Genomic DNA, 13,239 nt, shown 5'->3' on the forward strand with positions numbered 1-13,239 from the left:
TCGACATCCATTTCTTGTTCTGTGTCTTTCTCCATGCTCTTTTCTTCTTTTGGGCTCCCTAACACCGCTCCTACTTGGTGGGGTCCCATACGTCTTTTCTTCAGCGCTTGTACCGCTCTTTCCTGCCACTTTTATGCTAGTAGCGCTCTCCTTTGCGCCCTAATATCTCTAGCTCTCCACAATCCTTCTATGTCCATTCCTTCAGCAACATCTACATTTCCCCAAATGGTAGCATTCTCCCCTTAGGCCCTTCCCCCAGTACTGGGGTTTTACACTACCATAGTTGCTCTGGGTAAAGGTAACAATCCTTCTTCCACCATCAACATCTTAATCCACAAAGGCACTTCGTTCACTAGTTTCCCTCTTAACCCCAATCTAAACACTACGTCCGCCTTTGAAAAGGACTAATAGTTCTCTGCTGCGAATTCGACTATGTACCCTTCTACGGTAGTCTGTACCCAAAAATATACTTCCCTCATTAGCTCACTATCCAAGTGACAAAGTGTTGCGAGGTCTGCGGGAAACTAGTCACAACGATCTGGCGTAGTTCCTTCTGGCTAACTCTTTACTTCTAGCCTCCTCAACCAATTATACAAGTCTTCCAAAAACTTACACCAGAATATCTCATACTAATCACTCGCAGCCTCTGAGTACAAAATCTCTCTGCTCACTTTAGCGATAGGTTGGCTTCGACAAGTAGCCTACTCTGATATGAACCAATCTACTTGGTTATCCCACCAATCTCGAATCTCCTTTTTAAATATACTTGACACCATATTCCAAACCAGTTCTTGTGATTTCTAGTCCTGGCAATGAAACCATTTGTTGGCACAAAAATGTCATCGGGGAAAGACCCTGGGTTCAGGCACAAGGGGCCAATAAGGATCCGTTGTAGTTTAGGACAACGCCGACATTTTCACCTTACCCCAAGGGATAAGGAGTCTCACCTGAGGCATGTCGTGACCAAAACTAAGAAGGGTTTAGAAGGATATCAAGGATGACCCAACCATTACTCTATATACATCTTAAAGCATACATTCATCATAACATTATATCATTATAGAGATCATATTCATATGAGGAAAGACCCTCAACATAAATTTTGAGTAGGCCCATAAATCACAACAATACACACAGATAATACTATGCAACCATTCCATGTACTCATTCATATTAACCCAACGGAAGATTCATTACAACATACATTCAACATAAAGTCGTGAGCAAATACATAAAATATCGTGGCCATAGAATGCTCTAGATCTCAGACCGAGCCCAACTCTGATCTTTCCGCCACTGCTCCAGTCCTCAGATCAAGTTCTTCTGTGCCCCGGACTCCCTCAGATACCAACCCCTTCTTCACGCTATTCTCTCATTTTATCTACTCCTTCGCTGCTCGAACTGCCAATTCCGTTTGACTGTCTGTCCCCTTGGTTGATTCCCATCCTCCTCCTTGTTCACTCGGTTGTTTCTGCTTTCTCCTAACACCTTGCTACAATTGCCCCACTACTGCATGGTCTTGCCTCCTTTCCCAGTTGTCTTCTTCGCAACTTGACCGTTGCTCCCTCCATCTATTTTTCTCTCTTCATAACTTCAAAACTTTCAAAATTCAAAACGAAGGCCCCAACAAGGTGACAATGGGCTAAGTCTCTATCGTTTCCCTTGGCTTAGAAGTTGTTCCCTTTAAGAGCCCCTTTTAGGTCCCCTGCTAGTTTGAGTGTGTTGTAGCGACTACAACCACCCTCCAAAATTTTGCCTAAGCCTTGTTTTGGAGCCTCCCTTCCAACCTCCACAGCAACTTGCCTTGCTTTTCACAAGCTTCAGTGCTTTTCTTGCATAAAGGCAGCCTGTCGATCATAGCTTGATGTATTCCTCTCGTAGGTTGTTCACTCGGACTTGGTCCAGTTGCAGGCTGAGAAGCTTCCCCAAGAAAATTGTGCATTTCTAGATGGAAACTAGCCTTCCCTCCAGAAATTGCACAATCATTTATGGCAGTCTACTGGGCTCCAATATTGTGCAATTCTGCATGTCAACACTCGCAGCGGGAATTGTGTAATTTTCCCTAGCAGGGCTGCCTAGCATAGAATTTGCACAAATCTCATGGGAAGTCAGCCTCGCTCCCAACCAGAAATGCGCATTTCCTTCAAGCAGTCGAACAACCTCTTGCATGTGAAGCTGAGTTGATGGGTTCCCACCCAGACCGAGAAAAACAGACTTGCATAAATGGGTTGCTTCTCCCAAGGCAACATGCAAAGGCATCGCTTCTTTCGGGGTTCTATGTTTAGCAATTGGAGGTTACATGCCAGGATCATTTCAAAAACCTCCCACCAAATGTCGCTTTCCCTAGATTTGTGGCATGCGCATCACAACCTCATTGTTGTCAAAACTCATCAACTAGACGCTGCAGAGCTCATTCCTCACATCAACCTTATAGATTTGACATCCCACATCACATTTGCAAGCAGTCGACACATTCAGCTCAGTTGCTTTAAGGTAATCCCGATTCCCATGCCTTGTGTTGCATTTCTATCGTTTTTTTTGTGTTTTCGCTTGTATGAGTATTGTTTGCTTGATTTCTTTGCACATTTGTTGTCGTTTACATGTATATTAGATTGTCCTAGCACCGTTTCAGTTTTCGTTAACATCTCACTATCGTCACATGCATGAAATTGTTTTCCGCGAACGGTCACCGATTCAGCGACTCACCTCACCTTCATGCATGTTGTTCCATTTTATGAATCTATCATTCATCATTTACATCCATGATCATTCACTTATGCTTACACTCAAAATCATCATGCATTCATTGTCCTATTTTCTTTTAGTTGCTCGTCGGTGAGTCGGGTCAACCTTGGCCCAGACTCTCCCTTCACCAAGGCTGCATTGCACAATCTGGGGAAGGAAGGCTTTGCCTTCCTCTCCAGAAATGCACATTTTTGCCTAGCAGTGGCTTCCAGGACTGTTTTGCGCATTTCTGGAGGACAATGACTGCTTGGCCCAGGAAATTGCGCAAATCAGTCCCTTGGCCTACAGTCCTTTCTAGCTGGAATTGTGAGTTGCGTAATCCCAGCAACCAGCAGCCAGACTGGACTGTTCATTGTGCAGTTCCAGTAGCCAATCAGTCTCCCAATAGCCCAGACTATGCCTTGCGCAGTCTTGACAATCAGTCTCCCGACCTGCCGGCTGAAATTGTGAACCTTCATGATCAGTCACACAAGTATGTTGCAAGTCAATTCTCAAGTTTATTTTGGTTTTCAACTGACAGATTGCTTGCCATGAGTGTTTCCATGTCTCCAGGTACTGCAGGTGCTCATCTTCCTCTCAGCAGTGCAGGTACAATGGTTTCCCAAAGGGTAGAGTCGAAGACACCATTCAGAGCACGCCTGGAGATGTAGTTGATCGAATGTCTATGAGCTTGCCTACTCACGAAGATATCAGGTTGTTCGTAGACAAGGACATCAAGATATGATAGCAACAGCATCAAAGCAAGCAGTATCATGAACAATAGCTGAAGGCAGCATACCAAATGCAGCGAACACAATGAATGCAGTGAATGCAATGAATGCAAGAGGAAGGTTGTTGACAACACAAGGGTGGAACAAAGTTGCAAGCTCAAGATGATGAAAGCAACTTTGGAGACTCAGGCTATGAGGTGATGATCGCGCAAAGACAAGGAAGGAAACAAAGAAGGAGTTGCATGTGCTGAAGCAGAAACTCAAGGAAGAACTGTTAGGATATTCTGACACATAGGAAATAGTTAAGTACAAATTGGCCTAGTATAGAGTTAGGTATAGAGTTAGGTAAAGTGCGTTTCTTTACCTTGTACATTCTGTAACTTACAATCCAATGGTCACGATATGTAGTGATCCGACGGTTCATTCTCTCCTCGGTATTACCGACACTTGATCCGTGGCTTGACACTCGATTGGTACATGATTTCTATTTAAAGTGCATGGAAGGTCATTTGTAGGGTAATCCGTGCATGAGAGAAGCTTATGTAAATTTTCATTCTTTTATTAATAAATTGCCTGAAGTGGCCGCGTTGGCTCAGGCCGTGGACTGTTTCCCACTTTGAGGGTTTTAACCACGTCAAAAATATTGGTGTATTGATCTGCAATCTGGTTGTGAGCGGTGTCCTTTGGTGTTCTGTCTGAGGAACTTACCTTGTAAATTCCTACATGGTATCAGAGCTATTTGAGGGCCGCGTCCGTTGGTGATCCAAATCTGAAGCCGGTAGAACTGCATCCGACTGCCGTTTCCTAGATCTACTGTTTTTGACTGCTTTTGGGCCGAGAGGAATGCTCTGTTGTGTTGGGAGCATCTGTTCCAGTGAGGAACCCCTTTCGTTTCACGCGAAAAGGTTTCCGGTAGCCCTAGCTGCGTCATTTCTAAGATCTGGAGGTATACAGTGTTTATTTGCAGTTTACAGTTATTTTCTCTCTGTTTATTTCGGTTTTGGTTTATTTAGCCTTTTTTATTACCGAATCTATACCTTTCATTTCTGTGTATGCTCTTTGCCCTGCGACTCTATGCGATCTGGGCAAATCAGAAACAGAAAGGAAGGATTTTTCTCATGCGTATGGTCTTTTCCCTGCGCCTTAGTGTGATCTCGGAAAATCAGAAACATTGACGAAAATATTTAGTTTCCGACTAAAGCTAACTTTGAGCCGTAAGGTTCATTTTTGAAAATATCTAGTTTTTCGGCTAAAGCTAACTTCAAGCCGCAAGGTTCGTTTTTTTTTTGTATGTCCGTGTTGGGTTTTGTGTTTTTTGTTTTGTAGGGAAAAAGAGTCTTCTCAAAGCAAGCACGCAACCCAAAGCATCAACCTCTCTCTCTCTCTCTCTCTCTCTCTCTCTCTCTCTCAAATTTTTTGTATAGCTCAATTGGTTCAAAGCTATAGTCTCCATTTTTTTGGGGCGGATTTTTTCATTTCCGCACATTCCCGCACTTCGTCGGCGACTTCATCAACTTTTTTCAAAAAGCCATAACTTCTTCATCCGGAAGCCGTTTTCAGAGCCGTTTTTTTTAAACCAACCTAATTTTTCGAGATCTATCCATTGGAACACTTAGTTTCAGCATCTTTAGCTTCAGTTTCCGTTGAAATGGAAATTCAATACCAAATTACCCTTGACAACACCAACTACTTCCAATGGTTGTCCTACATTGAGGATTTACTTAGAAGTAAAGGTCTCTACAGAATAGCCTCAGGCCAAGAAAAGAAACTGAAGGATGAAGATAAGGCTACTAAATGGGAAAATAGGCAAGATCAAGCACGTGGATTGATAGGGATGTCTATTTCTCCATTTCTTAGATTCCATATTGCAGAACTTGATACTCCTGATGAAGCAATGAAACAAATCAATAAAGTTTTTGGGATTAAAAATGAACTTAGAGCCCATCAACTTGAAAATGAGTTGCTTACATTGGACCCTAATAATTTTTCTTGCATTGAAGATTTCTTGTCCAAGTTCAAGACCCTTAGATATCTCTTGGAAGGTGTTAAAGTTAAGAAAGAAGATAGTAACCTTATCTATTCCATTCTTACTAAGTTGGGACCAGCCTACTCTGTGTTTGTTTCCACCTTCCATTCTACAAGAGAAGCCTTCATTTCTCAAGGAACAGACTACAAGTCCCCTTACTTTGACTCTTTTTGTGATTCTTTAATAAGAGAACAAGAAAAACTCTTACACTTGGTCTTCTTAATCTTGGAAACTCTTCCAAGAAAGCGTTAGCCGCCCAGCAGCAACCAAATTCAAAGAATCCTAAGAAGTCATATCCTAAAAAGAATGGTCCTAAACCAAACAAGGGTCCTAAGCAATCTCAGCCTCAAAATGAAAAATCATTTCAACAAAATGATAAGACAAACAAAAACAAATGGAAGAAGACTGATAGACATTGCAACTTTTGTAATCGAGATGGCCACTTAGAATCCAAATGCTTTAAGAAGATGGAAGCCTTGGAAGCAGCGATGAAGAAACATAACATCCATGTGGAGCATTCTTCAACTTCAACTTCATCTTCAGGAATGGCACTTTCTGCATGTGGTTGTCAATCATCTTGGTCTGGTTATGCATTAAATGTATCTTCTTCTTCTCATTCTCATGAGTGGCTCATTGATTTTGGAGCCTCTTATCACATGGCCAAAAACAAAGCCATGTTTTCTTCTTTAAATGATTGTAACACCAAAAATATATATGTTGGTGATGATAGATCTCTTATTGTTGTAGGGACTGGAACTGTTCATCTAGACAATGGTCAATTTAATGATGTATTATGTGTTCCAGCCTTATCCTGCAACCATCTATCCGTATATCAGATAACTCATTCAGGTGAAGGTAAAATCATTGAATTTTCACCTCATGATGTTGTAATCAAGGACCTAAGAGATCCTAAAAAGATTTTAGCTACTGGCATTGCTGATGATTCTACAAGGTTGTATAAGTTTCACAACTTTGGGTCATCAAATCTTCCCTCAGTATTTGTTGCTCATAACGATGAAGTGAGCAAACTTTGGCATGAGCGGTTTGGTCACTTAAACTATCACTCCCTTCGGCACCTATGTAAAGAAAATATGGTGACAGGTCTTCCTATGGTATCTTGCAGAGATGGCGTTTGTTCTGGATGTGTACTCGGTAAACATCATCGGGACAGTTTTGAAAAATGTGCCTCTTGGCACGCCTCAACCCCTCTACAGCTTGTGCATAGTGATTTATGTGGTCCACTTCCAGTTGTGTCATTCTCTGGCTGCAATTATTTCTTAACTTTCATTGATGATTTCTCCAGACGCACTTGGGTATACTTCTTAAAACTCAAGAGTGAAGTATTTAACACATTTTTGGCCTTCAAGGCCTTTGTTGAAAAACAATCTGGACATCAAATTCTTAAGCTAAGATCTGATAATGGCGGAGAATATGTTAAAAACACATTCATAAACTTTTGCACTGAGAATGGAATTCAAATTTCCATATACTCCACAACAAAATGGTGTAGCTGAAAGGAAGAATCGCACCTTAAAGGAAATGGCTAATTGTATGCTACAATCTAAAGGACTTGGTCTTAGTTTTTGGGTAGAAGCAATTAACTGTGCAAATTACATAATAAATCGCACTCCTACTAAGGCTTTAAAGAATATCACTCCAGAAGAAGCATGGAGCTCAATCAAACCAGATGTAAGTCATTTTCGTGTTTTTGGAAGTGAAGCGTGGGCCCATATTCCAGATGAAAAGCATAAAGCTTTAGAACCTAAGAGTGAAAAATGTACTTTTGTTGGATATTCTGAAGATGTCAAAGGCTATAGACTTATTCCATTTAAGTCCAAAAATGTTATCATTAGAAGAGATGTAAAATTTGATGAAAATATATCGGCCTGCGAGCCTAGTCCGGCAGATGTGCCACCTCTCCCTATCTCTTCTACTTTTGAAAACATTTCTTCTTCAGATGATGAAAGTGAGGATGAAAATCCTCCCCCACCATCTCAGGATCCTCCTTCAGCTCCTCAGCTTCCAAAATGGGTTCGTGCTACTCGAGATGCAGCAGGTGATCTTGTCGGTGATCCTACAGATCAGCGACGCACACGTTCTCAGTTTGACAGAGCCTCTTCTTTATTGGCTCAAGCTCCAGTAAATTATGATCCTGACACCTTTGCAGAAGCTTCAAGCCATCCAGATTGGGAAGCAGCTATGAATGAAGAATATCATTCATTATTGGCAAATGATACATGGGATCTTGTTCCTCTACCAAAGGGACGAAAACTTGTTAGATGCAAATGGGTTTACAAAACCAAGTATGGACCAGATGGGAAAGTTGATAAACATAAAGCTCGTCTTGTTGCTAAAGGTTTTTCACAGGTTGAAGGCATTGACTACACTGAAACCTTCTCCCCTGTTGCCAAAATGAACTCTATCCGCCTTGTTCTTTCCCTTGCTGCCTCGTTCAAATGGGAAGTCCATCAGATGGATGTTAAATCTGCCTTCTTGCATGGGGACTTGCATGAAGAAATCTACATGGAACAACCCATTGGCTTCATAAAAACAGACTCCAGCCTTGTATGTCGGCTTAAGAAATCCCTTTATGGTCTCAAGCAAGCTCCTCGAGCTTGGTATGCCAAAATGGATAGCTTTCTTTTAGAATCTGGCTTTTCTAGGTGTCATTCTGACAATACTGTCTACACCAAGAAAGCGGGCAAGTCTCTTATCATTCTTGTTCTTTATGTTGATAATATTATCCTTGCCGGTAGTGATCCCAACCTTATAAACCATGTGAAGTCCAGCCTTAAAAAGAAATTTGAAATGACAGACTTAGGACACTTACATTATTTTCTCGGTCTTCAAGTCTTGCAATCCAAGGAGGGTATTTCCCTTTCCCAGTCCAAGTATGCCTGTGATATTCTACGCCATTTTCACATGGAAGACTGTAAGCCAGCCCCTTCTCCCTTTCATTCTGGAGTCAAACTTTCAGTCACTTGTACTTCTCCTGAAGTTGATGCTACCTTATACCGTCAACTTGTAGGAAAACTTCTGTATCTAACCCATACTCGACCTGACCTTTCCTTTGTCGTTGGCCTTGTTGCTCAGTGTATGCAAAACCCACGTGAAAGTCATTGGAAAGCAGCTAAAAGAATACTTCGTTATGTTCGAGGTACAGTTCAGTTTGGGATCCATTACAGTGCCGAAGCAGCTCCTCTATTGGTTGGTTTCACTGATTCCGATTGGGCTGGTGACCCTGATGATCGGAAGTCTACTGCAGGTGTTCACTCTTGGTTCAGGACCTATTACATGGGCTTGCAAGAAACAAGGTGCCATTTCTCTTTCATCAGCAGAAGCAAAGTATCGTGGTGCTGTAGAAGCTAGTAAGGAAGCCTTGTGGCTTTGTCAAATCCTGTCAGAGTTTGGCTTTCAGCAGCAGCATCCGACTACACTTTGGTGTGATAATCAAAGTGCCATTCAGCTATGCAAAGATCTAGTCCAACATCAGCGCAGCAAACACATTGAATTGCTCATGCACTTCATCAGAAAGCTCATTCATGACCATGTTCTTGAAGTGCAATATTGTTCAACAGATGATCAAGTTGCAGACATCTTTACAAAGGCTCTCACAGAGGCGAAGTTCACTAAACTTCGATTTATGGTTGGAGTCCAGGAAGTTGTCACTAAGGGGGGATAGGCTCTAGTGCCTCCTTCCTTCTCCTATTGTGTCATATTTGTAAATCCTTCAATCCTATCCCAAGTTGTTCTTAAGGGGGGATGTTAGGTTATTCCGACACATAGGAAATAGTTAAGTACAACTTGGTCTAGTATAGAGTTAGGTATAGAGTTAGGTAAAGTGTGTTTCTTTACCTTGTACATTCTGTAACTTACAATCTGACGGTCACGATATGTAGTGATTCGACGGTTCATTCTCTCCTCAGTATTACCGACACTTGATCCATGGCTTGACACCCGATTGGTCCATGATTTCTATTTAAAGCGCATGGAGGGTCATTTGTAGGGTAATCCTTGCATGAGAGAAACTTATGTAAATTTTCATTCTTTTATTAATAAATTGCCTGAAGTGGCCGCGTTGGCTCAGGCCGTGGACTGTTTCCCTCTTTGAGGTTTTTAACCACGTCAAAAATACTGGTGTATTGATCTGCGATCTGGTTGTGAGCGGTGTCCTTTGGTGTTCTGTCTGAGGAACTTACCCTGTAAATTCCTACAAGAACATGAAGCTGCACAGACGGACAGTGAGTTGCAGCAAGAACAAGAATAGCAGTCGGCGCAACATGCACTCATGGATGGAACTGCGGCTGTACAAGTTAAGGATCCATCCCAGCAGCTAGCAAGGAGTAGACATGGTGAGCAGTCTTGTTGATCACATGCAAAGGATTCAATGGCATGCATGTTATTGTGCGCATGCATGTAATCCAACCGATTCAGCACACTCACCAAGGCGAAGACAATAATCAAGTCTAACTCGAGTTGAACATGTACTTAGGCAAGTTGATGCGCATGACCACCAACACACACTTGAAGATCAACATGGACACTATGCATCAATGTGTTGCGGGTTCTGCTGCACCCAAGAAGACCATGCACATGATAGCAGACGAGTTGGATGAAGGGGTCGAACCAATGCACCAGTTGCAATGGAGGAATTAGTTCGCTTCAGGAAGATGTCACCATGAGGTGCATGCACACCATCACAGGACAACCAAGCTTGGCATCAACTCACCACCTTCACCACACAAGCATGCCAAAGATTTGGTCTCATCACAGTGGACCAAGTGTCAGCGATGTCTTACTTGGCTTGCTCAAACCATGCTGTCTCACGTGGGTACATGTGCATTGTAACATTGAGTCATGTCAAGTGTAAGTAAAGTGTCAATAGTTGGATGTAATAGTCATACAGTAGATGAAGAGTCATGAGGGTAGTTGAACTGTCACAAAGGGGAATGCCAAGGGTCACCCCACCCTTTACTATAAATATTCCCTCATAACTCATTATAGAGGCTTTTGGTCAGCAAAGCTTCTGATAAGACTATCTTGGAAAGAGCTTGGACAGTATTGTAACACACCTTGGCTTCTCCACTGCATGAAGCTAGTTCATCTTTTTGGAGGAGCAGGTGGATGTGGCTGTAACGTTCCACTATTGGGGCTAGCGGGTTTACATGGATGTATTGTATGATTGGAACTTACACTTCTTTATATAATAAGAGCTACCACATTTTCACACATGTATTGTATTTGTTGTAAGACTGATCTTTAACACTTGTAATGCATGTTGCTTTAATTTGTGTTCTACATCTGAACTGATTCATTTGTTGTAATGCATAATCTATTAATGGAAATGTGTTGTATATGTTGCTAATGTTGTCCCATCCATGTCGACTGCTCTACCAGACATCAGACAGACCTTTCACATGAACCTTGTTGTAACAACCATTGCACTCGTTTGGATTGATTCGTGAGTGTTGTACATGTTATCTTACCTTGTATGTTGTGACTACCGCATCCAAGTGGACTGCTCCACCGGAAGCTATGTATGTCCTGTGTGTTTTGTGTTCCTAGCCGAGTTGGGACTGATCCCTTTCAACCTGGAACTCATCTTCACCCTCATCTCAACCCACATGTGTTAGAACCTCTCATACACCTTCCTTGACTCACTGCAACGGTCACACCCTTGCTAATGACAGAGTTATCTTACTTGCCTCTGTGCGACATCGTAGTCAAGGCATTACCTTACGACCCACTATTGTGACTTCTACACCAAACGGTCTGAGGTCTAATTGGGAATTCTTACCAGGGAGATCCCCTTGACATGTTGGCAGGTCTAGCACCGTCAACATTTATGGCACTAGAAGGAGGGCCAGATGACAAGCTGAGTCCTCACATCTGTTTTGAATCTCTACACATCTATCATGACTACCTACCGAGTTTCTCTTCCAGAGTGCATGTCCTATGGAAATGACTTCATTATCTTGAAAAAGCTCTCGAATAACTTGTCTCATAAAACGTATGATGGTGGAAGCTACGCAGCCTTGGTTAGGCTTGCAGTCGGCGTTATAGGCTCATCCAAAAGACACAGACTCTTTGAGGAATACATGAGCTGCATGCTGTTCATCTACACACATCAAGGGCACCTAATGCACTGGTGTGCCACACTGCTCGAAAAATCTATTCATTCTCTTGTTCATCTGGTCAGAGAGATAGACCGTGCTTTCAATCACTTTGACCATGAAGTGCTTGATCAAGAAATTCTGAAATTACAAAAAGCACCCGATGAATCTGTTGATCAGTTTTACACACGCTTTTGTAATCTTGCATACCAATTTCCTAAAGATGAAATTGATTAGGAATTTCTTTATGTAAGATTTGATTATCTTCTTCACATATCCGAACCCCGCTCAGCACACTTCGGTGATGGAGTTGCGCAATCACAAGCAGGCACAGTCACTGTCACAAGTGACTGTCCGCCTTCACCTCATCAAACAGGTCCACCACCGCGAAGTGATGTGGGAGATCATGCATATGCCTCTATTGAACTATCACACTCTCCCACCCCACCTGCTCTTGATATTTGCCTAGATTTGGCTTGTAGGCCTGCTGGTTGTCACATGGACTCGTTCCACTGACCTTCATCCTCCCATTTTCTTGATCCTCTGGATTGTACTGTCTTGTGTTCTTCCATTCCGAACTCCTCACCTGCTGTGAACGAGGATCAAATTGTCGAAGGAGTTGGTGTTATGCAGCCAACTTGTGCCATCATTCATGATGAGTGTGTGTGGGAATCTAAAGAAGAGCACGTAGTGAAGGGTGACTCCCTTCTGGCTACGCCTCATCCGCTTCATCCTGACATCCCTTTTGATTATGTCACAGCTAATTTTCCTTGTGAAAACTCATTTTCGAATGCTTCGACTTCCGATCATTCACAGGACACCTTGGATGTTAGTTTGTCATTACAGTGCGGAGTGAACAAATCTTCCTCGGAAAATCTGTTCAACCTGTCATTTATCTTTCTTGAAAACACAGAGGGTGAACATATTTGCTTCTCATCTACCCCTCTGCCTGATTCATCAAATCATGAGGATGTTGACAAACATCCTGAATTTTCTAATCTTGATTGTCGTGATCTATTCACTTCCTCATATGATCACAACGTTGATTCAACTGTTGTTAATCTATCCAAGGCACTGGTCTACGATGATCTATCTGTCCATGAGGTCGAAACCCCCCAGACTGTCAAGGCACTTCAGCCCAAGATGTTGGCTATGTCAGGTCCTCGTTGTCCTAAGGTTGGTCTCATTTTCGGTCAAGAAATTGTTGAAACACTCAAGGCTCCTCATCTTTCTCTGCTTTGCACTAAAGATCAACCAAACACCCAGATTTCGCTTCCTCCACTCGAACTACACGATCCCATCGCGCATGCATGGGAGGAATCTTACACAGTAAGCACACATGCACAACATAAGTGGTCTACCTTTCTCATGTTTGCTTGCATGTCACAGTCAAGAGAATGCATACACTCAACATCTGCATGCAGTGTAGCACAACATCATGGCAGCACCACAGAATGCATGTCATGCACTATCACTCATATTTGTTATGTGGTCACTTGTAAGCTCGAAGTGTGTTTGTCTTCACTATTACATCTTTCTTGTTTGTTGGTTTACACAATTGTCTTGTTCATGAACCTTGCCTTCACCAACATGGGTCAACCAATGCGTCGGTGGCTGCATTGGAAGTATCACTTCACGTGAGATG

The sequence above is a fragment of the Pinus tabuliformis genome, chromosome 5_2 (assembly GCF_031772625.1).
Source record: "Pinus tabuliformis cultivar Carrire ecotype Pingquan chromosome 5_2, CPIR1, whole genome shotgun sequence".
In the NCBI taxonomy this organism is placed as follows: domain Eukaryota; kingdom Viridiplantae; phylum Streptophyta; class Pinopsida; order Pinales; family Pinaceae; genus Pinus; species Pinus tabuliformis.